The sequence below is a fragment of the Gymnogyps californianus genome, chromosome 7 (assembly GCF_018139145.2).
Source record: "Gymnogyps californianus isolate 813 chromosome 7, ASM1813914v2, whole genome shotgun sequence".
Taxonomy (NCBI): domain Eukaryota; kingdom Metazoa; phylum Chordata; class Aves; order Accipitriformes; family Cathartidae; genus Gymnogyps; species Gymnogyps californianus.
This window is the reverse complement of record NC_059477.1, coordinates 44851847-44875398: the sequence shown is the minus strand read 5'-3', so window position 1 is coordinate 44875398 and position 23552 is coordinate 44851847. Positions and strand designations below refer to the sequence as shown.

Sequence of the window (23552 nt, the reverse complement as noted above, 5' to 3'; positions counted from 1 at the left end):
TAAAAAGTGAGGGCACTAAGGAAGCACCAGGAAGAATTCTAAAAAACCCAGCAAAGGGGATAAAAGTAGGCATAGAAAGAAAACTTGTAAAAAGTGAGGGGGGTCAGGGAAAGAAAGGGAAAAATTAAAACGTAGGGACAGCGAACGGAACGGAGACGTAGCAAGAAAATTTTCAAAACGAGGTCAGTAAGGAAAGACAAGAAATCATTTTTAAAAACAGCAAATGCGAGAAAAAGCAGGCGTAGAAAGAAAACTCAACGAGGGAGGAGTTTTAGGGAAATAAAGGGAAAACTTAAAATATAGGGACAGCAAACCAAAAGAGATGTAGGCACAAAATTTGAAAAGCGAGGGGACTAAAGACAGACAAGGAATAATTAAAAAACTAAAGACAGTGAAATAAAGCCAGCGAACGGGGGAAAAGCAGACAGAAAATCTTAAAAGCACCGATGATTCAGGAAATAGGGAAAAAATTAAAAACCAGTGACGGTGAACTAAAACGGAGACGTAGGAAGAGAATTTAAAATCGATGGCACTACGGAAAACCAAGTACTAATTCTAAAGCAACGGCAAAGGGAATAAAAGGAGACATGGAAAGACCATTTCAAAAGCGATGAGTATTAGGGAAATAAAGGAAAAAATTAGGAAAGAGGGTCAGCGAACTACGAAGAGAGGTAGAAAGAAAATTTAAAACAGCGGCGGCACTAAGGAAAGACAAGAAAGAATCACAAAAAACCAGCAAAGGCAATCAAAGTCGGCATAGAAACAATCTTTGAAAAAGCAATAGGCATTAGGGAAATGAAGGAAAGAATTACAAAATAGGGACAGCGAACTAAAACGGAGCCGTAGAAAACAACCTCGAAAAAGCGAGGGCGCTAAGGAAAGACAAAAAATAAGTCAAAAGTAAAGGCAGACAACTAAAGACTGCAAACGGGATAAAAGTCGACGGAACATTTTAAAAGCAACGGTGGTTAAGGAAATAAGGAAAAAATTACAAAATAGGGACCGGGAACTACAACGGAGAGGTAGAGAGAAAACTGAAGCAGCAAGGGCACTACGGAAACACCAGGAATAGTTCTAAAAAACCAGCAAAGGGACTAAAAGTCGGCAGAGAAAGAAAGATTTTAAAAGGCATAGGGCGATTAGGGAAACAAAAGGAAAAATTAAAACGTAGGGACAGCCAAGCTATAACGGAGATGCAGAAAGAAAATTTAAAAAGTGAGGGCACTAAGGAAGCACCAGGAAGAATTCTAAAAAACCCAGCAAAGGGGATAAAAGGAGGCATAGAAAGAAAACTTGTAAAAAGTGAGGGGGGTCAGGGAAAGAAAGGGAAAAATTAAAACGTAGGGACAGCGAACGGGAACGGAGACGTAGCAAGAAAATTTTCAAAACGAGGTCAGTAAGGAAAGACAAGAAATCATTTTTAAAAACAGCAAATGGAGAAAAAGCAGGCGTAGAAAGAAAACTCAACGAGGGAGGAGTTTTAGGGAAATAAAGGGAAAACTTAAAATATAGGGACAGCAAACCAAAAGAGATGTAGGCACAAAATTTGAAAAGCGAGGGGACTAAAGACAGACAAGGAATAATTAAAAAACTAAAGACAGTGAAATAAAGCCAGCGAACGGGGGAAAAGCAGACAGAAAATCTTAAAAGCACCGATGATTCAGGAAATAGGGAAAAAATTAAAAACCAGTGACGGTGAACTAAAACGGAGACGTAGGAAGAGAATTTAAAATCGATGGCACTACGGAAAACCAAGTACTAATTCTAAAGCAACGGCAAAGGGAATAAAAGGAGACATGGAAAGACCATTTCAAAAGCGATGAGTATTAGGGAAATAAAGGAAAAAATTAGGAAAGAGGGTCAGCGAACTACGAAGAGAGGTAGAAAGAAAATTTAAAACAGCGGCGGCACTAAGGAAAGACAAGAAAGAATCACAAAAAACCAGCAAAGGCAATCAAAGTCGGCATAGAAACAATCTTTGAAAAAGCAATAGGCATTAGGGAAATGAAGGAAAGAATTACAAAATAGGGACAGCGAACTAAAACGGAGCCGTAGAAAACAACCTCGAAAAAGCGAGGGCGCTAAGGAAAGACAAAAAATAAGTCAAAAGTAAAGGCAGACAACTAAAGACTGCAAACGGGATAAAAGTCGACGGAACATTTTAAAAGCAACGGTGGTTAAGGAAATAAGGAAAAAATTACAAAATAGGGACCGGGAACTACAACGGAGAGGTAGAGAGAAAACTGAAGCAGCGAGGGCGCTACGGAAACACCAGGAATAATTCTAGAAAACCAGCAAAGGGACTAAAAGTCGGCACGGAAAGAGGATTTAAAAAGCAATAGGCATTGGGGGAAAAAAAAGGACAAAATAAAACGTAGGGACAGCCAACTATAACGGAGATGCAGAAAGAAAATTTAAAAAGTGAGGGCACTAAGGAAGCACCAGGAAGAATTCTAAAAAACCCAGCAAAGGGGATAAAAGGAGGCACAGAAAGAAAACTTTTAAATGTGAGGGGGGTCAGGGAAAGAAAGGGAAAAATAAAACGTAGGGACAACGAATGAAAACGGAGACGTAGCAAGAAGGTCTAAAAAGTGATGGCAAAGAAGCCAGAGAAGAAATAATTTGTAAAAGCCAGTGAAGGGGAAAAAAGCAGGCAAAGAAAGAATGTTTAAAAAGCGACGGGGATTAAGAAAGTAAAGGGCAAAAATAAAAAATAGGGACAGCGAAAAAACCAGAGCCGTAGAAAACAATATCTAAAAAGCAAGGGCGCTAAGGAAAGACAAAAAATAAGTCAAAAGTAAAGGCAGACAACTAAAGACTGCAAACGGGATAAAAGCCGACGGAACATTTTAAAAGCAACGGTGATTAAGGAAATAAGGAAAAAATTACAAAATAGGGACCGGGAACTACAACGGAGAGGTAGAGAGAAAACTGAAGCAGCAAGGACACTTCGGAAACACCAAGAATAGTTCTAAAAAACCAGCACAGGGACTAAAAGTCGGCAGAGAAAGAAAATTTTAAAGGTGAGGGGGATTAGGGAAAAAAAGGAAAAATTAAAACGTAGGGACAGCCAACTGTAACGGAGATGCAGAAAGAAAATTTAAAAAGTGAGGGCACTAAGGAAGCACCAGGAATAATTCTAAAAAACCCAGCAAAGGGGATAAAAGTAGGCATAGAAAGAAAATGTAAAAAGTGAGGGGGGTCAGGGATAGAAAGGGAAAAATTAAAACGTAGGGACAACGAATGAAAACGGAGACGTAGCAAGAAAGTCTAAACAGTGATGGCAAAGAAGCCAGAGAAGAAATAATTTGTAAAAGCCAGTGAAGGGGAAAAAAGCAGGCAAAGAAAGAATGTTTAAAAAGCGACGGGGATTAAGAAAGTAAAGGGCAAAAATAGCAAATAGGGACAGTGAACTAAAACGCAGCCGTAGAAAACAACATCTAAAAAGCGAGGGCGCTAAGGAAAGACAAAAAATAAGTCAAAACTAAAGGCAGACAACTAAAGACTGCAAACGGGATAAAAGTCGACGGAACATTTTAAAAGCAACGGTGATTAAGGAAATAAGGAAAAAATTACAAAATAGGGACCGGGAACTACAACGGAGAGGTAGAGAGAAAACTGAAGCAGCGAGGGCGCTACGGAAACACCAGGAATAATTCTAGAAAACCAGCAAAGGGAGTAAAAGTCGGCACGGAAAGAGGATTTAAAAAGCAATAGGCATTGGGGGAAAAAAAAGGACAAAATTAAAACGTAGGGACAGCCAACTATAACGGAGATGCAGAAAGAAAATTTAAAAAGTGAGGGCACTAAGGAAGCACCAGGAAGAATTCTAAAAAACCCAGCAAAGGGGATAAAAGGAGGCACAGAAAGAAAACTTTTAAATGTGAGGGGGGTCAGGGAAAGAAAGGGAAAAATAAAACGTAGGGACAACGAATGAAAACGGAGACGTAGCAAGAAGGTCTAAAAAGTGATGGCAAAGAAGCCAGAGAAGAAATAATTTGTAAAAGCCAGTGAAGGGGAAAAAAGCAGGCAAAGAAAGAATGTTTAAAAAGCGACGGGGATTAAGAAAGTAAAGGGCAAAAATAAAAAATAGGGACAGCGAAAAAACCAGAGCCGTAGAAAACAAACTCTAAAAAGCGAGGGCGCTAAGGAAAGACAAAAAATAAGTCAAAAGTAAAGGCAGACAACTAAAGACTGCAAACGGGATAAAAGCCGACGGAACATTTTAAAAGCAACGGTGATTAAGGAAATAAGGAAAAAATTACAAAATAGGGACCGGGAACTACAACGGAGAGGTAGAGAGAAAACTGAAGCAGCAAGGACACTTCGCAAACACCAAGAATAGTTCTAAAAAACCAGCACAGGGACTAAAAGTCGGCAGAGAAAGAAAATTTTAAAGGTGAGGGGGATTAGGGAAAAAAAGGAAAAATTAAAACGTAGGGACAGCCAGCTATAACGGAGATGCAGAAAGAAAATTTAAAAAGTGAGGGCACTAAGGAAGCACCAGGAAGAATTCTAAAAAACCCAGCAAAGGGGATAAAAGGAGGCATAGAAAGAAAACTTGTAAAAAGTGAGGGGGGTCAGGGAAAGAAAGGGAAAAATTAAAACGTAGGGACAGCGAACGGGAACGGAGACGTAGCAAGAAAATTTTCAAAACGAGGTCAGTAAGGAAAGACAAGAAATCATTTTTAAAAACAGCAAATGGAGAAAAAGCAGGCGTAGAAAGAAAACTCAACGAGGGAGGAGTTTTAGGGAAATAAAGGGAAAACTTAAAATATAGGGACAGCAAACCAAAAGAGATGTAGGCACAAAATTTGAAAAGCGAGGGGACTAAAGACAGACAAGGAATAATTAAAAAACTAAAGACAGTGAAATAAAGCCAGCGAACGGGGGAAAAGCAGACAGAAAATCTTAAAAGCACCGATGATTCAGGAAATAGGGAAAAAATTAAAAACCAGTGACGGTGAACTAAAACGGAGACGTAGGAAGAGAATTTAAAATCGATGGCACTACGGAAAACCGAGTACTAATTCTAAAGCAACGGCAAAGGGAATAAAAGGAGACATGGAAAGACCATTTCAAAAGCGATGAGTATTAGGGAAATAAAGGAAAAAATTAGGAAAGAGGGTCAGCGAACTACAAGAGAGGTAGAAAGAAAATTTAAAACAGCGGCGGCACTAAGGAAAGACAAGAAAGAATCACAAAAAACCAGCAAAGGCAATCAAAGTCGGCATAGAAACAATCTTTGAAAAAGCAATAGGCATTAGGGAAATGAAGGAAAGAATTACAAAATAGGGACAGCGAACTAAAACGGAGCCGTAGAAAACAACCTCGAAAAAGCGAGGGCGCTAAGGAAAGACAAAAAATAAGTCAAAAGTAAAGGCAGACAACTAAAGACTGCAAACGGGATAAAAGCCGACGGAACATTTTAAAAGCAACGGTGGTTAAGGAAATAAGGAAAAAATTACAAAATAGGGACCGGGAACTACAACGGAGAGGTAGAGAGAAAACTGAAGCAGCAGAGGGACAGCTACGCGAAACACCAGGAATAAGTTCTAGAAAACCAGCAAAGGGAGCTAAAAGTCGGCACGAGAAAGAAGGATTTAAAAAGGTGAGGGGGATTAGGGAAAAAAAAGGAAAAATTAAAACGTAGGGACAGCCAGCTATAACGGAGATGCAGAAAGAAAATTTAAAAAGTGAGGGCACTAAGGAAGCACCAGGAAGAATTCTAAAAAACCCAGCAAAGGGGATAAAAGGAGGCATAGAAAGAAAACTTGTAAAAAGTGAGGGGGGTCAGGGAAAGAAAGGGAAAAATTAAAACGTAGGGACAGCGAACGGGAACGGAGACGTAGCAAGAAAATTTTCAAAACGAGGTCAGTAAGGAAAGACAAGAAATCATTTTTAAAAACAGCAAATGGAGAAAAAGCAGGCGTAGAAAGAAAACTCAACGAGGGAGGAGTTTTAGGGAAATAAAGGGAAAACTTAAAATATAGGGACAGCAAACCAAAAGAGATGTAGGCACAAAATTTGAAAAGCGAGGGGACTAAAGACAGACAAGGAATAATTAAAAAACTAAAGACAGTGAAATAAAGCCAGCGAACGGGGGAAAAGCAGACAGAAAATCTTAAAAGCACCGATGATTCAGGAAATAGGGAAAAAATTAAAAACCAGTGACGGTGAACTAAAACGGAGACGTAGGAAGAGAATTTAAAATCGATGGCACTACGGAAAACCGAGTACTAATTCTAAAGCAACGGCAAAGGGAATAAAAGGAGACATGGAAAGACCATTTCAAAAGCGATGAGTATTAGGGAAATAAAGGAAAAAATTAGGAAAGAGGGTCAGCGAACTACAAGAGAGGTAGAAAGAAAATTTAAAACAGCGGCGGCACTAAGGAAAGACAAGAAAGAATCACAAAAAACCAGCAAAGGCAATCAAAGTCGGCATAGAAACAATCTTTGAAAAAGCAATAGGCATTAGGGAAATGAAGGAAAGAATTACAAAATAGGGACAGCGAACTAAAACGGAGCCGTAGAAAACAACCTCGAAAAAGCGAGGGCGCTAAGGAAAGACAAAAAATAAGTCAAAAGTAAAGGCAGACAACTAAAGACTGCAAACGGGATAAAAGCCGACGGAACATTTTAAAAGCAACGGTGGTTAAGGAAATAAGGAAAAAATTACAAAATAGGGACCGGGAACTACAACGGAGAGGTAGAGAGAAAACTGAAGCAGCGAGGGCGCTACGGAAACACCAGGAATAATTCTAGAAAACCAGCAAAGGGAGTAAAAGTCGGCACGGAAAGAGGATTTAAAAAGCAATAGGCATTGGGGGAAAAAAAAGGACAAAATAAAACGTAGGGACAGCCAACTATAACGGAGATGCAGAAAGAAAATTTAAAAAGTGAGGGCACTAAGGAAGCACCAGGAAGAATTCTAAAAAACCCAGCAAAGGGGATAAAAGGAGGCACAGAAAGAAAACTTTTAAATGTGAGGGGGGTCAGGGAAAGAAAGGGAAAAATAAAACGTAGGGACAACGAATGAAAACGGAGACGTAGCAAGAAGGTCTAAAAAGTGATGGCAAAGAAGCCAGAGAAGAAATAATTTGTAAAAGCCAGTGAAGGGGAAAAAAGCAGGCAAAGAAAGAATGTTTAAAAAGCGACGGGGATTAAGAAAGTAAAGGGCAAAAATAAAAAATAGGGACAGCGAAAAAACCAGAGCCGTAGAAAACAATATCTAAAAAGAAGGGCGCTAAGGAAAGACAAAAAATAAGTCAAAAGTAAAGGCAGACAACTAAAGACTGCAAACGGGATAAAAGCCGACGGAACATTTTAAAAGCAACGGTGATTAAGGAAATAAGGAAAAAATTACAAAATAGGGACCGGGAACTACAACGGAGAGGTAGAGAGAAAACTGAAGCAGCAAGGACACTTCGCAAACACCAAGAATAGTTCTAAAAAACCAGCACAGGGACTAAAAGTCGGCAGAGAAAGAAAATTTTAAAGGTGAGGGGGATTAGGGAAAAAAAGGAAAAATTAAAACGTAGGGACAGCCAGCTATAACGGAGATGCAGAAAGAAAATTTAAAAAGTGAGGGCACTAAGGAAGCACCAGGAAGAATTCTAAAAAACCCAGCAAAGGGGATAAAAGGAGGCATAGAAAGAAAACTTGTAAAAAGTGAGGGGGGTCAGGGAAAGAAAGGGAAAAATTAAAACGTAGGGACAGCGAACGGGAACGGAGACGTAGCAAGAAAATTTTCAAAACGAGGTCAGTAAGGAAAGACAAGAAATCATTTTTAAAAACAGCAAATGGAGAAAAAGCAGGCGTAGAAAGAAAACTCAACGAGGGAGGAGTTTTAGGGAAATAAAGGGAAAACTTAAAATATAGGGACAGCAAACCAAAAGAGATGTAGGCACAAAATTTGAAAAGCGAGGGGACTAAAGACAGACAAGGAATAATTAAAAAACTAAAGACAGTGAAATAAAGCCAGCGAACGGGGGAAAAGCAGACAGAAAATCTTAAAAGCACCGATGATTCAGGAAATAGGGAAAAAATTAAAAACCAGTGACGGTGAACTAAAACGGAGACGTAGGAAGAGAATTTAAAATCGATGGCACTACGGAAAACCGAGTACTAATTCTAAAGCAACGGCAAAGGGAATAAAAGGAGACATGGAAAGACCATTTCAAAAGCGATGAGTATTAGGGAAATAAAGGAAAAAATTAGGAAAGAGGGTCAGCGAACTACAAGAGAGGTAGAAAGAAAATTTAAAACAGCGGCGGCACTAAGGAAAGACAAGAAAGAATCACAAAAAACCAGCAAAGGCAATCAAAGTCGGCATAGAAACAATCTTTGAAAAAGCAATAGGCATTAGGGAAATGAAGGAAAGAATTACAAAATAGGGACAGCGAACTAAAACGGAGCCGTAGAAAACAACCTCGAAAAAGCGAGGGCGCTAAGGAAAGACAAAAAATAAGTCAAAAGTAAAGGCAGACAACTAAAGACTGCAAACGGGATAAAAGCCGACGGAACATTTTAAAAGCAACGGTGGTTAAGGAAATAAGGAAAAAATTACAAAATAGGGACCGGGAACTACAACGGAGAGGTAGAGAGAAAACTGAAGCAGCGAGGGCGCTACGGAAACACCAGGAATAATTCTAGAAAACCAGCAAAGGGAGTAAAAGTCGGCACGGAAAGAGGATTTAAAAAGCAATAGGCATTGGGGGAAAAAAAAGGACAAAATAAAACGTAGGGACAGCCAACTATAACGGAGATGCAGAAAGAAAATTTAAAAAGTGAGGGCACTAAGGAAGCACCAGGAAGAATTCTAAAAAACCCAGCAAAGGGGATAAAAGGAGGCACAGAAAGAAAACTTTTAAATGTGAGGGGGGTCAGGGAAAGAAAGGGAAAAATAAAACGTAGGGACAACGAATGAAAACGGAGACGTAGCAAGAAGGTCTAAAAAGTGATGGCAAAGAAGCCAGAGAAGAAATAATTTGTAAAAGCCAGTGAAGGGGAAAAAAGCAGGCAAAGAAAGAATGTTTAAAAAGCGACGGGGATTAAGAAAGTAAAGGGCAAAAATAAAAAATAGGGACAGCGAAAAAACCAGAGCCGTAGAAAACAATCTAAAAAGAAGGGCGCTAAGGAAAGACAAAAAATAAGTCAAAAGTAAAGGCAGACAACTAAAGACTGCAAACGGGATAAAAGCCGACGGAACATTTTAAAAGCAACGGTGATTAAGGAAATAAGGAAAAAATTACAAAATAGGGACCGGGAACTACAACGGAGAGGTAGAGAGAAAACTGAAGCAGCAAGGACACTTCGCAAACACCAAGAATAGTTCTAAAAAACCAGCACAGGGACTAAAAGTCGGCAGAGAAAGAAAATTTTAAAGGTGAGGGGGATTAGGGAAAAAAAGGAAAAATTAAAACGTAGGGACAGCCAGCTATAACGGAGATGCAGAAAGAAAATTTAAAAAGTGAGGGCACTAAGGAAGCACCAGGAAGAATTCTAAAAAACCCAGCAAAGGGGATAAAAGGAGGCATAGAAAGAAAACTTGTAAAAAGTGAGGGGGGTCAGGGAAAGAAAGGGAAAAATTAAAACGTAGGGACAGCGAACGGGAACGGAGACGTAGCAAGAAAATTTTCAAAACGAGGTCAGTAAGGAAAGACAAGAAATCATTTTTAAAAACAGCAAATGGAGAAAAAGCAGGCGTAGAAAGAAAACTCAACGAGGGAGGAGTTTTAGGGAAATAAAGGGAAAACTTAAAATATAGGGACAGCAAACCAAAAGAGATGTAGGCACAAAATTTGAAAAGCGAGGGGACTAAAGACAGACAAGGAATAATTAAAAAACTAAAGACAGTGAAATAAAGCCAGCGAACGGGGGAAAAGCAGACAGAAAATCTTAAAAGCACCGATGATTCAGGAAATAGGGAAAAAATTAAAAACCAGTGACGGTGAACTAAAACGGAGACGTAGGAAGAGAATTTAAAATCGATGGCACTACGGAAAACCGAGTACTAATTCTAAAGCAACGGCAAAGGGAATAAAAGGAGACATGGAAAGACCATTTCAAAAGCGATGAGTATTAGGGAAATAAAGGAAAAAATTAGGAAAGAGGGTCAGCGAACTACAAGAGAGGTAGAAAGAAAATTTAAAACAGCGGCGGCACTAAGGAAAGACAAGAAAGAATCACAAAAAACCAGCAAAGGCAATCAAAGTCGGCATAGAAACAATCTTTGAAAAAGCAATAGGCATTAGGGAAATGAAGGAAAGAATTACAAAATAGGGACAGCGAACTAAAACGGAGCCGTAGAAAACAACCTCGAAAAAGCGAGGGCGCTAAGGAAAGACAAAAAATAAGTCAAAAGTAAAGGCAGACAACTAAAGACTGCAAACGGGATAAAAGCCGACGGAACATTTTAAAAGCAACGGTGGTTAAGGAAATAAGGAAAAAATTACAAAATAGGGACCGGGAACTACAACGGAGAGGTAGAGAGAAAACTGAAGCAGCAGAGGGACGACTTACGGAAACACCAAGGAATAGATTCTAGAAAAACCAGCAACAGGGAGCTAAAAGTCGGCACGAGAAAGAAGGAATTTTAAAAAGGCAATGAGGGGCATTGAGGGAAAAAAAAGGAAAAATTAAAACGTAGGGACAGCCAGCTATAACGGAGATGCAGAAAGAAAATTTAAAAAGTGAGGGCACTAAGGAAGCACCAGGAAGAATTCTAAAAAACCCAGCAAAGGGGATAAAAGGAGGCATAGAAAGAAAACTTGTAAAAAGTGAGGGGGGTCAGGGAAAGAAAGGGAAAAATTAAAACGTAGGGACAGCGAACGGGAACGGAGACGTAGCAAGAAAATTTTCAAAACGAGGTCAGTAAGGAAAGACAAGAAATCATTTTTAAAAACAGCAAATGGAGAAAAAGCAGGCGTAGAAAGAAAACTCAACGAGGGAGGAGTTTTAGGGAAATAAAGGGAAAACTTAAAATATAGGGACAGCAAACCAAAAGAGATGTAGGCACAAAATTTGAAAAGCGAGGGGACTAAAGACAGACAAGGAATAATTAAAAAACTAAAGACAGTGAAATAAAGCCAGCGAACGGGGGAAAAGCAGACAGAAAATCTTAAAAGCACCGATGATTCAGGAAATAGGGAAAAAATTAAAAACCAGTGACGGTGAACTAAAACGGAGACGTAGGAAGAGAATTTAAAATCGATGGCACTACGGAAAACCGAGTACTAATTCTAAAGCAACGGCAAAGGGAATAAAAGGAGACATGGAAAGACCATTTCAAAAGCGATGAGTATTAGGGAAATAAAGGAAAAAATTAGGAAAGAGGGTCAGCGAACTACAAGAGAGGTAGAAAGAAAATTTAAAACAGCGGCGGCACTAAGGAAAGACAAGAAAGAATCACAAAAAACCAGCAAAGGCAATCAAAGTCGGCATAGAAACAATCTTTGAAAAAGCAATAGGCATTAGGGAAATGAAGGAAAGAATTACAAAATAGGGACAGCGAACTAAAACGGAGCCGTAGAAAACAACCTCGAAAAAGCGAGGGCGCTAAGGAAAGACAAAAAATAAGTCAAAAGTAAAGGCAGACAACTAAAGACTGCAAACGGGATAAAAGCCGACGGAACATTTTAAAAGCAACGGTGGTTAAGGAAATAAGGAAAAAATTACAAAATAGGGACCGGGAACTACAACGGAGAGGTAGAGAGAAAACTGAAGCAGCGAGGGCGCTACGGAAACACCAGGAATAATTCTAGAAAACCAGCAAAGGGAGTAAAAGTCGGCACGGAAAGAGGATTTAAAAAGCAATAGGCATTGGGGGAAAAAAAAGGACAAAATAAAACGTAGGGACAGCCAACTATAACGGAGATGCAGAAAGAAAATTTAAAAAGTGAGGGCACTAAGGAAGCACCAGGAAGAATTCTAAAAAACCCAGCAAAGGGGATAAAAGGAGGCACAGAAAGAAAACTTTTAAATGTGAGGGGGGTCAGGGAAAGAAAGGGAAAAATAAAACGTAGGGACAACGAATGAAAACGGAGACGTAGCAAGAAGGTCTAAAAAGTGATGGCAAAGAAGCCAGAGAAGAAATAATTTGTAAAAGCCAGTGAAGGGGAAAAAAGCAGGCAAAGAAAGAATGTTTAAAAAGCGACGGGGATTAAGAAAGTAAAGGGCAAAAATAAAAAATAGGGACAGCGAAAAAACCAGAGCCGTAGAAAACAATATCTAAAAAGAAGGGCGCTAAGGAAAGACAAAAAATAAGTCAAAAGTAAAGGCAGACAACTAAAGACTGCAAACGGGATAAAAGCCGACGGAACATTTTAAAAGCAACGGTGATTAAGGAAATAAGGAAAAAATTACAAAATAGGGACCGGGAACTACAACGGAGAGGTAGAGAGAAAACTGAAGCAGCAAGGACACTTCGCAAACACCAAGAATAGTTCTAAAAAACCAGCACAGGGACTAAAAGTCGGCAGAGAAAGAAAATTTTAAAGGTGAGGGGGATTAGGGAAAAAAAGGAAAAATTAAAACGTAGGGACAGCCAGCTATAACGGAGATGCAGAAAGAAAATTTAAAAAGTGAGGGCACTAAGGAAGCACCAGGAAGAATTCTAAAAAACCCAGCAAAGGGGATAAAAGGAGGCATAGAAAGAAAACTTGTAAAAAGTGAGGGGGGTCAGGGAAAGAAAGGGAAAAATTAAAACGTAGGGACAGCGAACGGGAACGGAGACGTAGCAAGAAAATTTTCAAAACGAGGTCAGTAAGGAAAGACAAGAAATCATTTTTAAAAACAGCAAATGGAGAAAAAGCAGGCGTAGAAAGAAAACTCAACGAGGGAGGAGTTTTAGGGAAATAAAGGGAAAACTTAAAATATAGGGACAGCAAACCAAAAGAGATGTAGGCACAAAATTTGAAAAGCGAGGGGACTAAAGACAGACAAGGAATAATTAAAAAACTAAAGACAGTGAAATAAAGCCAGCGAACGGGGGAAAAGCAGACAGAAAATCTTAAAAGCACCGATGATTCAGGAAATAGGGAAAAAATTAAAAACCAGTGACGGTGAACTAAAACGGAGACGTAGGAAGAGAATTTAAAATCGATGGCACTACGGAAAACCGAGTACTAATTCTAAAGCAACGGCAAAGGGAATAAAAGGAGACATGGAAAGACCATTTCAAAAGCGATGAGTATTAGGGAAATAAAGGAAAAAATTAGGAAAGAGGGTCAGCGAACTACAAGAGAGGTAGAAAGAAAATTTAAAACAGCGGCGGCACTAAGGAAAGACAAGAAAGAATCACAAAAAACCAGCAAAGGCAATCAAAGTCGGCATAGAAACAATCTTTGAAAAAGCAATAGGCATTAGGGAAATGAAGGAAAGAATTACAAAATAGGGACAGCGAACTAAAACGGAGCCGTAGAAAACAACCTCGAAAAAGCGAGGGCGCTAAGGAAAGACAAAAAATAAGTCAAAAGTAAAGGCAGACAACTAAAGACTGCAAACGGGATAAAAGCCGACGGAACATTTTAAAAGCAACGGTGGTTAAGGAAATAAGGAAAAAATTACAAAATAGGGACCGGGAAGCTACAACGGAGAGGTAGAGAGAAAACTGAAGCAGCAGAGGGACAGCTACGGAAACACCAAGGAATAGATTCTAGAAAAACCAGCAAAGGGAGCTAAAAGTCGGCAGAGAAAGAAAATTTTAAAGGTGAGGGGGATTAGGGAAAAAAAAGGAAAAATTAAAACGTAGGGACAGCCAGCTATAACGGAGATGCAGAAAGAAAATTTAAAAAGTGAGGGCACTAAGGAAGCACCAGGAAGAATTCTAAAAAAACCCAGCAAAGGGGATAAAAGGAGGCATAGAAAGAAAACTTGTAAAAAGTGAGGGGGGTCAGGGAAAGAAAGGGAAAAATTAAAACGTAGGGACAGCGAACGGGAACGGAGACGTAGCAAGAAAATTTTCAAAACGAGGTCAGTAAGGAAAGACAAGAAATCATTTTTAAAAACAGCAAATGGAGAAAAAGCAGGCGTAGAAAGAAAACTCAACGAGGGAGGAGTTTTAGGGAAATAAAGGGAAAACTTAAAATATAGGGACAGCAAACCAAAAGAGATGTAGGCACAAAATTTGAAAAGCGAGGGGACTAAAGACAGACAAGGAATAATTAAAAAACTAAAGACAGTGAAATAAAGCCAGCGAACGGGGGAAAAGCAGACAGAAAATCTTAAAAGCACCGATGATTCAGGAAATAGGGAAAAAATTAAAAACCAGTGACGGTGAACTAAAACGGAGACGTAGGAAGAGAATTTAAAATCGATGGCACTACGGAAAACCGAGTACTAATTCTAAAGCAACGGCAAAGGGAATAAAAGGAGACATGGAAAGACCATTTCAAAAGCGATGAGTATTAGGGAAATAAAGGAAAAAATTAGGAAAGAGGGTCAGCGAACTACAAGAGAGGTAGAAAGAAAATTTAAAACAGCGGCGGCACTAAGGAAAGACAAGAAAGAATCACAAAAAACCAGCAAAGGCAATCAAAGTCGGCATAGAAACAATCTTTGAAAAAGCAATAGGCATTAGGGAAATGAAGGAAAGAATTACAAAATAGGGACAGCGAACTAAAACGGAGCCGTAGAAAACAACCTCGAAAAAGCGAGGGCGCTAAGGAAAGACAAAAAATAAGTCAAAAGTAAAGGCAGACAACTAAAGACTGCAAACGGGATAAAAGCCGACGGAACATTTTAAAAGCAACGGTGGTTAAGGAAATAAGGAAAAAATTACAAAATAGGGACCGGGAACTACAACGGAGAGGTAGAGAGAAAACTGAAGCAGCGAGGGCGCTACGGAAACACCAGGAATAATTCTAGAAAACCAGCAAAGGGAGTAAAAGTCGGCACGGAAAGAGGATTTAAAAAGCAATAGGCATTGGGGGAAAAAAAAGGACAAAATAAAACGTAGGGACAGCCAACTATAACGGAGATGCAGAAAGAAAATTTAAAAAGTGAGGGCACTAAGGAAGCACCAGGAAGAATTCTAAAAAACCCAGCAAAGGGGATAAAAGGAGGCACAGAAAGAAAACTTTTAAATGTGAGGGGGGTCAGGGAAAGAAAGGGAAAAATAAAACGTAGGGACAACGAATGAAAACGGAGACGTAGCAAGAAGGTCTAAAAAGTGATGGCAAAGAAGCCAGAGAAGAAATAATTTGTAAAAGCCAGTGAAGGGGAAAAAAGCAGGCAAAGAAAGAATGTTTAAAAAGCGACGGGGATTAAGAAAGTAAAGGGCAAAAATAAAAAATAGGGACAGCGAAAAAACCAGAGCCGTAGAAAACAATATCTAAAAAGAAGGGCGCTAAGGAAAGACAAAAAATAAGTCAAAAGTAAAGGCAGACAACTAAAGACTGCAAACGGGATAAAAGCCGACGGAACATTTTAAAAGCAACGGTGATTAAGGAAATAAGGAAAAAATTACAAAATAGGGACCGGGAACTACAACGGAGAGGTAGAGAGAAAACTGAAGCAGCAAGGACACTTCGCAAACACCAAGAATAGTTCTAAAAAACCAGCACAGGGACTAAAAGTCGGCAGAGAAAGAAAATTTTAAAGGTGAGGGGGATTAGGGAAAAAAAGGAAAAATTAAAACGTAGGGACAGCCAGCTATAACGGAGATGCAGAAAGAAAATTTAAAAAGTGAGGGCACTAAGGAAGCACCAGGAAGAATTCTAAAAAACCCAGCAAAGGGGATAAAAGGAGGCACAGAAAGAAAACTTGTAAAAGTGAGGGGGGTCAGGGAAAGAAAGGGAAAAATTAAAACGTAGGGACAACGAATGAAAACGGAGACGTAGCAAGAAGGTCTAAAAAGTGATGGCAAAGAAGCCAGAGAAGAAATAATTTGTAAAAGCCAGTGAAGGGGAAAAAAGCAGGCAAAGAAAGAATGTTTAAAAAGCGACGGGGATTAAGAAAGTAAAGGGCAAAAATAAAAAATAGGGACAGCGAAAAAACCAGAGCCGTAGAAAACAATATCTAAAAAGCGAGGGCGCTAAGGAAAGACAAAAAATAAGTCAAAAGTAAAGGCAGACAACTAAAGACTGCAAACGGGATAAAAGCCGACGGAACATTTTAAAAGCAACGGTGATTAAGGAAATAAGGAAAAAATTACAAAATAGGGACCGGGAACTACAACGGAGAGGTAGAGAGAAAACTGAAGCAGCAAGGACACTTCGGAAACACCAAGAATAGTTCTAAAAAACCAGCACAGGGACTAAAAGTCGGCAGAGAAAGAAAATTTTAAAGGTGAGGGGATTAGGGAAAAAAAGGAAAAAATTAAAACGTAGGGACAGCCAGCTATAACGGAGATGCAGAAAGAAAATTTAAAAAGTGAGGGCACTAAGGAAGCACCAGGAAGAATTCTAAAAAACCCAGCAAAGGGGATAAAAGGAGGCATAGAAAGAAAACTTGTAAAAAGTGAGGGGGGTCAGGGAAAGAAAGGGAAAAATTAAAACGTAGGGACAGCGAACGGGAACGGAGACGTAGCAAGAAAATTTTCAAAACGAGGTCAGTAAGGAAAGACAAGAAATCATTTTTAAAAACAGCAAATGGAGAAAAAGCAGGCGTAGAAAGAAAACTCAACGAGGGAGGAGTTTTAGGGAAATAAAGGGAAAACTTAAAATATAGGGACAGCAAACCAAAAGAGATGTAGGCACAAAATTTGAAAAGCGAGGGGACTAAAGACAGACAAGGAATAATTAAAAAACTAAAGACAGTGAAATAAAGCCAGCGAACGGGGGAAAAGCAGACAGAAAATCTTAAAAGCACCGATGATTCAGGAAATAGGGAAAAAATTAAAAACCAGTGACGGTGAACTAAAACGGAGACGTAGGAAGAGAATTTAAAATCGATGGCACTACGGAAAACCGAGTACTAATTCTAAAGCAACGGCAAAGGGAATAAAAGGAGACATGGAAAGACCATTTCAAAAGCGATGAGTATTAGGGAAATAAAGGAAAAAATTAGGAAAGAGGGTCAGCGAACTACAAGAGAGGTAGAAAGAAAATTTAAAACAGCGGCGGCACTAAGGAAAGACAAGAAAGAATCACAAAAAACCAGCAAAGGCAATCAAAGTCGGCATAGAAACAATCTTTGAAAAAGCAATAGGCATTAGGGAAATGAAGGAAAGAATTACAAAATAGGGACAGCGAACTAAAACGGAGCCGTAGAAAACAACCTCGAAAAAGCGAGGGCGCTAAGGAAAGACAAAAAATAAGTCAAAAGTAAAGGCAGACAACTAAAGACTGCAAACGGGATAAAAGCGACGGAACATTTTAAAAGCAACGGTGGTTAAGGAAATAAGGAAAAAATTACAAAATAGGGACCGGGAACTACAACGGAGAGGTAGAGAGAAAACTGAAGCAGCGAGGGCGCTACGGAAACACCAGGAATAATTCTAGAAAACCAGCAAAGGGAGTAAAAGTCGGCACGGAAAGAGGATTTAAAAAGCAATAGGCATTGGGGGAAAAAAAAGGACAAAATAAAACGTAGGGACAGCCAACTATAACGGAGATGCAGAAAGAAAATTTAAAAAGTGAGGGCACTAAGGAAGCACCAGGAAGAATTCTAAAAAACCCAGCAAAGGGGATAAAAGGAGGCACAGAAAGAAAACTTTTAAATGTGAGGGGGGTCAGGGAAAGAAAGGGAAAAATAAAACGTAGGGACAACGAATGAAAACGGAGACGTAGCAAGAAGGTCTAAAAAGTGATGGCAAAGAAGCCAGAGAAGAAATAATTTGTAAAAGCCAGTGAAGGGGAAAAAAGCAGGCAAAGAAAGAATGTTTAAAAAGCGACGGGGATTAAGAAAGTAAAGGGCAAAAATAAAAAATAGGGACAGCGAAAAAACCAGAGCCGTAGAAAACAATATCTAAAAAGAAGGGCGCTAAGGAAAGACAAAAAATAAGTCAAAAGTAAAGGCAGACAACTAAAGACTGCAAACGGGATAAAAGCCGACGGAACATTTTAAAAGCAACGGTGATTAAGGAAATAAGGAAAAAATTACAAAATAGGGACCGGGAACTACAACGGAGAGGTAGAGAGAAAACTGAAGCAGCAAGGACACTTCGCAAACACCAAGAATAGTTCTAAAAAACCAGCAAGGGACTAAAAGTCGGCAGAGAAAGAAAATTTTAAAGGTGAGGGGGATTAGGGAAAAAAAAGGAAAAATTAAAACGTAGGGACAGCCAGCTATAACGGAGATGCAGAAAGAAAATTTAAAAAGTGAGGGCACTAAGGAAGCACCAGGAAGAATTCTAAAAAACCCAGCAAAGGGGATAAAAGGAGGCATAGAAAGAAAACTTGTAAAAAGTGAGGGGGGTCAGGGAAAGAAAGGGAAAAATTAAAACGTAGGGACAGCGAACGGAACGGAGACGTAGCAAGAAAAAAAAAGAAAAAAAAAAAAAAAAAAAAAAAAAAAAAAAAAAAAAAAAAAAAAAAAAAAAAAAAAAAAAAAAAAAAAAAAAAAAAAAAAAAAAAAAAAAAAAAAAAAAAAAAAAAAAAAAAAAAAAAAAAAAAAAAAAAAAAAAAAAAAAAAAAAAAAAAAAAGAAAGAAAAAATAATTTAAAAACAGGCAAAGGGAAAAAAGACAGGAAAGAAAAAAGCGATGAAAAAAAAAAAAAAAAAAAAAAAAAAAAAAAAAAAAAAAAAAAAAAAAAAAAAAAAAAAAAAAAAAAAACAAAAAGAAACAATCTTTGAAAAAGCAATAGGCATTAGGGAAATGAAGGAAAGAATTACAAAATAGGGACAGCGAACTAAAACGGAGCCGTAGAAAACAACCTCGAAAAAGCGAGGGCGCTAAGGAAAGACAAAAAATAAGTCAAAAGTAAAGGCAGACAACTAAAGACTGCAAACGGGATAAAAGACGGAACATTTTAAAAGCAACGGTGGTTAAGGAAATAAGGAAAAAATTACAAAATAGGGACCGGGAACTACAACGGAGAGGTAGAGAGAAAACTGAAGCAGCGAGGGCAGCTACGGAAACACCAGGAATAATTCTAGAAAACCAGCAAAGGGAGTAAAAGTCGGCACGAGAAAGAGGATTTAAAAAGCAATAGGCATTGGGGAAAAAAAAGGACAAAATTAAAACGTAGGGACAGCCAACTATAACGGAGATGCAGAAAGAAAATTTAAAAAGTGAGGGCACTAAGGAAGCACCAGGAAGAATTCTAAAAAACCCAGCAAAGGGGATAAAAGGAGGCACAGAAAGAAAACTTTTAAATGTGAGGGGGGTCAGGGAAAGAAAGGGAAAAATAAAACGTAGGGACAACGAATGAAAACGGAGACGTAGCAAGAAGGTCTAAAAAGTGATGGCAAAGAAGCCAGAGAAGAAATAATTTGTAAAAGCCAGTGAAGGGGAAAAAAGCAGGCAAAGAAAGAATGTTTAAAAAGCGACGGGGATTAAGAAAGTAAAGGGCAAAAATAAAAAATAGGGACAGCGAAAAAACCAGAGCCGTAGAAAACAATATCTAAAAAGAAGGGCGCTAAGGAAAGACAAAAAATAAGTCAAAAGTAAAGGCAGACAACTAAAGACTGCAAACGGGATAAAAGCCGACGGAACATTTTAAAAGCAACGGTGATTAAGGAAATAAGGAAAAAATTACAAAATAGGGACCGGGAACTACAACGGAGAGGTAGAGAGAAAACTGAAGCAGCAAGGACACTTCGCAAACACCAAGAATAGTTCTAAAAAACCAGCACAGGGACTAAAAGTCGGCAGAGAAAGAAAATTTTAAAGGTGAGGGGGATTAGGGAAAAAAAGGAAAAATTAAAACGTAGGGACAGCCAGCTATAACGGAGATGCAGAAAGAAAATTTAAAAAGTGAGGGCACTAAGGAAGCACCAGGAAGAATTCTAAAAAACCCAGCAAAGGGGATAAAAGGAGGCATAGAAAGAAAACTTGTAAAAAGTGAGGGGGGTCAGGGAAAGAAAGGGAAAAATTAAAACGTAGGGACAGCGAACGGAACGGAGACGTAGCAAGAAAATTTTCAAAACGAGGTCAGTAAGGAAAGACAAGAAATCATTTTTAAAAACAGCAAATGGAGAAAAAGCAGGCGTAGAAAGAAAACTCAACGAGGGAGGAGTTTTAGGGAAATAAAGGGAAAACTTAAAATATAGGGACAGCAAACCAAAAGAGATGTAGGCACAAAATTTGAAAAGCGAGGGGACTAAAGACAGACAAGGAATAATTAAAAAACTAAAGACAGTGAAATAAAGCCAGCGAACGGGGGAAAAGCAGACAGAAAATCTTAAAAGCACCGATGATTCAGGAAATAGGGAAAAAATTAAAAACCAGTGACGGTGAACTAAAACGGAGACGTAGGAAGAGAATTTAAAATCGATGGCACTACGGAAAACCGAGTACTAATTCTAAAGCAACGGCAAAGGGAATAAAAGGAGACATGGAAAGACCATTTCAAAAGCGATGAGTATTAGGGAAATAAAGGAAAAAATTAGGAAAGAGGGTCAGCGAACTACAAGAGAGGTAGAAAGAAAATTTAAAACAGCGGCGGCACTAAGGAAAGACAAGAAAGAATCACAAAAAACCAGCAAAGGGAAATCAAAGTAGGCATAAGAAAGAAACATTTAATAAGTGAAGGGGATTAAGGGATATAAAGGGATGTCGTGGTTTAACCCAGCCAGCAACTAAGCACCACACAGCTGCTACACCCTCCCTGCTCCACAGTGGGAAAATGGAGGAGAGGAGAAGCCGGAAATAAGTAAGACTACGTGGATTGAGAGATAAAGAACCGTTTTAATAGTCCCCCCCCTTCCTATAAGTAAAGCAAAAATAAAATAACTAACTAAGAATAAGAAATATATTGTAAATATTGTAACGAAAAGGAATATAACAGAAAATAGTAAGAAAAAGAACCAAGAAAAAGAACAAGTGATGCACAATGCAATTGCTCACCACCTGCTGACTGACGCTCAGAGCCGAGCAATCCGCCCTTCCAGCCAATTCCCCCCTATTTATATACTGGCATGACGCCCTATGGTATGGAATATCCCTTTGGCTAGTTCGGGTCAGCTGCCCCAGCCGTGCTCCCTCCCAGCTTCTTGTAGACCTGCCTTGCTGGCAGAGCATAGGAAACTGAAAAATCTTTTAAGATAAGCGCTACTTAGCAACAACTAAACCATGAGCATGTTATCAACAGTATTCTCACAATAAATCCAAAACACAGCACTGTACCAGCTACTAAGAAGAGAGTTAACTCTGTCCCAGCCGACACCGGACAATATCCACACCTTATTCTATACCATTTACACTTTCCTATACATTTCCAATTAATCACCACCACTTTCCTGTCTTTTAATATATACACTACGGATATCATTCCCGCAGTCTATGGGCCATTCCTATCAAATGTCTGTTGAGTTCATTCAGTCCATGACTTTGAGCTCCATCTGTCGTAACAGTTTGTCTGGGCAGGAGGGATGATGCAAAGTCCACTCGGGTAGAACAGGATTGGGCTTCGGTGTGATGTGGCAGGCAGGTGACATTGGGCGCAGCAGGAGGATGGTGTGTGGTGTCGGATTGTTGCATGCTGAAGTCAGTCCTGGATCCATCACTACTGCACTTCACTCAGTTTTGTCAAAGTTCATTCTTCATTAATCTAAGTAACTCTTACTGTAATACCATTAATAGCATATAACAATTATAATAATGACAACATACAGTAGCAGGATTATATAGCAATCAACATCACACAATTTAATCTATTGGCTGTTCTCACCTAAGATCAAATCCCCTTGAGGCACACATCGGACTTCCCCGTCCTTCCGCATCACCCACCAAGTGCACCCAGGCCCTTGAGCAAAAGCAATGCCTGCAAATGGGTTTGCCTTTGCCTGAGGCAGGAGTAACCCAAACTGTTTTTCCTAGCATATTTTTTTATGGGCACTACAGGAACTTTATCCCCTTCTACAGTATGCAAAAGTTCTGATTGGGCAGGGCCAGCTCGACTGGCAGATCCTCTAGTGTTGACTAACTGGGTGGCCTTTGCTAAATGTGTATCCCGATGTTTGAAGGTCCCGTTGCTCTCAATGTAGTCTTTAACAATCCACTGTATCACTCGATTTTCCTGGAGGCTGGTGCATGATAGGGGATGTGATACACCCACTCAGTGCTGTGCTCTTTGGCCCAGGTGTCTATGAGGTTGTTTCAGAAATGAGTCCCATTGTCTCACTCAATTCTTTCTGGGGTGCCATGACACCCTAAGATTTGCTTTTCAAGGCCCAGGATAGTGTTCCGGGCGGTGGCATGGGGCACAGGATATGTTTCCAGCCAGCCGGTGGTTGCTTCCACCATTGTAAGCACATGCGCTTGCCTTGGCAGGTTGTGGGAATGTGATATAGTCAATCTGCCAGGCCTCCCCATATTTGTATTTCAGCCATCGTCCTCCGTACCAAAGAGGCTTTAACCGCTTGGCTTGCTTAATTGCAGCGCATGTTTCACATTCATGGATAACCTGTGCAATAGTGTCCATGGTCAGGCCCATCCCTCGATCGCGAGCCCATCTATATGTTGCATCTCTTCCCTGATGGCCTGAGGTGTCGTGGGCCCACCGAGCCAGAAATAATTCACCCTTATGCTGCCAATCCAGATCTACCTGAGCCACTTCAATCCTAGCAGCCTTGTCTACCTGCTGGTTGTTTTGATGTTCTTCAGTGGCCTGGCTCTTGGTACATGGGCATCTACATGATATACTTTCACAACCAGTTCTCTAGCCAGGCAGCAATATCTTGCCACAATGGGGCAGCCCAGATGGTTTACCTCTGCGTTGCCAGTTACTCTGCTTCATTGCTGCAACCACCCCCACAGAGCATTTGCCACCATCCATGAGTCAGTATAGAGATAAAGAATTGGCCATTTTTCTCGTTCAGCAATGTCTAAAGCCAGCTGGATGGCTTTCACCTCTGCAAACTGACTCGATTCACCTTCTCCTTCTGCAGTTTCTGCAACTTGTCGTATAGGACTCCATACAGCCGCCTTCCACCTCCGATGCTTTCCTACAATGCGACAGGACCCATCAGTGAACAGGGCATATTGCCTCTCATTTTCTGGCAGTTTATTATACAGTGGGGCCTCTTCAGCACACATTACCTCCTCCTCTGGTGAATATTCCAAAAATCTTAGCCTTCTGGCCAGTCCGTGATCACTTCCAGAATTCCTGGGCGACTGGGTTTTCCTATTTGAGTTCGTTGTATGATCAGTGTGACCCACTTACTCCATGTAGCATCTGTTGCATGATGTGTAGAAGGGACCTTCCCTTTGAACATCCAGCCCAGCACCAGCAGTCAGGGTGCTAATAGGAGCTGTGTTTCAGTACCAACCACTTCTGAGGCAGCTCGAACTCCTTCATATGCTGCTAATATCTCCTTTTCAGTTGGAGTATAGCGGGCCTCAGATCCTCGATATCCCGACTCCAAAACCCTAGAGGTCGACCTCGGGTCTCCCCAGGTGCTTTCTGCCAGAGGCTCCAGGTAGGGCCATTCTCCCCGGCTGCGG

The 23552-nt window shown here is 39.8% G+C and overlaps 1 long non-coding RNA gene across 3 annotated transcripts; it reads right to left on the bottom strand.

The window, feature by feature from the left end:
* Nucleotides 1-3748: 3748 nt before the first annotated feature.
* LOC127018612 (uncharacterized) lies at nt 3749-18137 on the bottom strand. Of its 3 annotated transcripts, XR_007766783.1 has the most exons (4): nt 14803-15792; nt 11544-13589; nt 6544-9121; nt 3749-4127 (listed from the first exon to the last, which is right to left on the bottom strand). It is a non-coding gene; the product is annotated as an uncharacterized LOC127018612 (long non-coding RNA). The 3 variants fall into 3 exon arrangements; XR_007766782.1 differs by lacking the exons at nt 3749-4127; nt 14803-15792 and adding an exon at nt 17379-18137 and having other exon boundaries at nt 5618-9121; XR_007766781.1 differs by lacking the exon at nt 3749-4127 and having other exon boundaries at nt 5618-9121.
* Nucleotides 18138-23552: the final 5415 nt, after the last annotated feature.